Raw genomic sequence first — 3822 nt, 5'->3', positions numbered from 1 at the left:
CATCTCTTAATACATGAAATAAACACAGTGGCGTTTTCATATTACTTATATTCAGAGTACTGGAGATACATCAATATTTTACATTTGAAACTTATATCCCAATAGTCGTATAGTGGCCCCATCGGTTTGTAGCGAGTCAAGCAACTTCCCAGATACCGTACATGATAACTAAGGATGTTGACTATCTCTCTCTCTCTCTCTCTCTCTCTCTCTCTCTCTCTCTCTCTCTCTCTCTCTCTCTCTCTCTCGCTGATATACGTTTGCGATTTAAAAGGCATAACTGAATAATGTCTGTGTGCCAGACTGATCCGATATAACAACAGACTGAGCCACATTACGAAACTCTTCGTATACAGAAATATTACCTACATAGAAAAACATCCAGTTGGTATTATAAATGAGAAAGAAGCACCAGTCATCGTTAAAATATTCCCCATTCCTCCGTCCCACTTTAATACCCAGACTTTCTATTTTGAAACGAAAGTGGATCAACCACTTTTATGTTTGCTGCTACAAAAGGTCGATTTAACGTTTGTCCTCCCTTGATATGTCTCTTGGGGAAGGATGACTACACACACACACTCACACACACACACACACACACACACACACATATATATATATATATATATATATATATATATATATATATATATATATATATATATATATATATATAGTGTGTGTGTGTGCGTGCGTGTTTTTTTTATTCTGCAGGTGTGCATTGCCTCGGAAATCTTGATCCAACTTGTAATAAAACGTGACGCTGTTTTAAACCGTTTGTTAGTCATCTATTGTATATATTTTATTTTGCTTCGTCACTTACAAAAAAGTTATCATCTAATGTTTTATTAAATGATCATTAGATTTTTGTATACTCTATTATTACTTTCAAGCGTTTTGAAGTATTTAGAGACAATGTCTCATTACAATCATATTTTAAAATGTATCTCCATGTCTTTTTTTAAATCTATTTTTTCCCTTGTATACTTTATTCCAGTTATTTTTAGTACTATAAATCTGCCGCTAGAAGATTCTATTTCTAGCGATTTGCAGCTAAACTAGCATTCAATAACGCTCGATTACTGTTGCAAAATTTAGTGTCAAGGCGCTCCAAGGTGGCTCAAATCGTATGAGGCTGAGCCAGAAGACAAATCATTGAGAGTAGAAAAATTCAGTGAGAAGATGCGAAATTTTTGAAATATGAGAGTAGTTCTTAATTTGCTCAAATTGCATCAATCGTACAATAATTATTAGCATATACTCTAGTCTCGTGTCCTGTGTGCATTAAGTTGTTCGATACAAATGCTCTCCGTTCTCATTTGCTGTCTTTAGCGCTAAAGATCAGAAAACTTTAACCCTGTGCTCGAGTTACACCTAGTAGTACACGTAATGGCTACTATTTGCTCCGGTACCTTTTGGTTTATGTGGTGTGCGAGCGATCATAGTTTAAAAGAGTCAATAACTATTGCAGAATTACTGGGAATTAAATGTTTTCAATTTGAGGTTACAAGTTATCGATGTATTTTTTCATATTCCTTCGGACAGGAATTAGAAGAATGTTCTAGTGCACTGCTTATTTGGTGAATTCCGTTAGTATAAATATATAATCCATAGATTTTCAATTTGATATCGATTGTAAGTGTTGTAGTTATGATTTTACAACCAAGGATGGGATTCACTAACGTCAGAAAGAAAATTATTGTAATGACTTTGATGCCAGAAAAAAATGTATCCATGTCGTATGAAAGCAGTTCCATAAATGAGTAACCTTCACAATTTACAAAAGTCCGTAGTGTCTTCACAAGTTACAGATCAGAAAATCTGACATTATACGAAGAAATAAACGTTTTCTTTCGCTATTTCTGTATAGGGCAACTCATTATAGAATTGACGGAAAACAGCTGTGCTGTTCCAAAGCGCAAGATCCCATGCTGGCACAAAACCGTTGTCTTTTTGGACGATGGCAGCAACGCAGACAACAACTGTAGATGCTGTTGGTGTGACGGAAACATAGGTCTAATGCATCTCGTTCGATCTCAGGCGAACGTCATCACCGTTTCAAGTGGAGTCAAGGCTATGGAAGGAGGCTAAGCCTTGAATTAACCCGTGAGCTTTGAAAAGGAAATGCCGCATAGACGGTTGACCTTTTCTTAAATTAACCATACGCCCTAAATCCCCTGGTAGGTCTACGAAGTCTTATCTCTAACACGCTCATGTATAAAACCGTTCACACGCATTCATGCACATACATGTAATATAACGGTCATTTTCATTTAAGTAAGCGGAGAGAGAGATGTGTATGTTTGGATATATATATATATATATATATATATATATATATATATATATATATATATATATATATATATATATATATATATATATAGCCTATAATAGATAGGGAGAGACAGAGACCTATTGATTCATTGCATTTTCCACTATATTATTCTCGCTTTCATAAGTGAAAAGGGAATTCCTGAAGTGACCACCTTCACTGATTATATTTATTCAGTTTTCTACTACACTGATTTTCAATAGATGCTTGATGACAACTTTCACGCGTCTGTCAAATTTCTGTCAGGTTTTGACTCACTTCTGTTGGCTTGTTGGCAAATTTTGACTGACGAAATCCGTCAAGCAGACGGATAAGACGTCTGTATCTCATTTATTGCCCGCCAACGTTTTGTTTCGCGTAGCTGATTTTCCTGGCTGCGTGTAGCGTAGTGCTCATACACGCATGTTTATGAGTATATATATATATATAGCCTATATATAGATATATATAGCAGAGTACCACTCATCATGATACCTGAACCATGAATGTGTAATATATTAATAAAATCTTATACAATTCATTACTTCCTGTTTTTGGGCACATTTTGTGCTCAGGAAAAGTATAATCCTTAAAGGGAGACTCACGGAGCCTTTGGTCTCGATCTGTAATCTTCAGTTATTCCTGCTTTGTGACTCCCACGTGGATCGCCCACAACTATGAAGATGGCGCACAGTATGTGGCATTCATCACCGCGTGGTTTGCATTTCCTCAGACTGAAACAGAAATGGTGCTCTCGTGAGGCCTTAACAGCCCCTCGGGAGAAACACTCGGGGAACAGGAGAGCTTACAGCCTGAAGGGTCTTGGCCACTCGGTAGACCTAAGGGCAGTTGGGAGCCCCTCGGTAAATCCTGATTCCACACCAGCCTTCAATCTGGCGATAAAAATCAGTCGTTCTTAAACACAATTTTATTTTTGATACTTAGAAAGCAAATCGTGCTTCTTCATTTGGGAATAGGAAGCATTCTGAAGCAAAATAGAAATAAAGTAGAACAAAAGAAAAAGGTTTGCGACAAAACAAGTGAAGTGAATGTCAAGTTGCATCATGAAAGTAGCATTGTTAATGGTGATGTCATTTGTAACTGTCATTCATTGGATATGTGGTGGAAAGTGCTGCAGCGAGAGTTACTATAACAAATTATTATTGTAACAAGATGGCACAGCATGATCAATTTTGACAGTACTCGATTAAATTAATACATCCCACTAATATAGCTCAATATCGAATTCAATGCCTTGGGAACTTCCACCCAAGGGGAATTACAACTGATAAGTGCATCTGCTCTGGCCAAGATTTGAACCTGGGGTTTGGTTTAGAAATAAGTGAGAAACGGTCAACAAAATGCTACTTCAGATCTACCAAGCTGTAAAGATATATATCTCTCTCTCTGTATATGTATATATATATATATATATATATATATATATATATATATATGTGTGTGTGTGTGTGTGTGTGTGTGTGTGTGTGTGTGTGTGTGTTTAT

The sequence above is a fragment of the Macrobrachium rosenbergii genome, chromosome 9 (genome assembly GCF_040412425.1).
Source record: "Macrobrachium rosenbergii isolate ZJJX-2024 chromosome 9, ASM4041242v1, whole genome shotgun sequence".
NCBI lineage: Eukaryota > Metazoa > Arthropoda > Malacostraca > Decapoda > Palaemonidae > Macrobrachium > Macrobrachium rosenbergii.
This window is presented reverse-complemented; position numbering follows the sequence as displayed.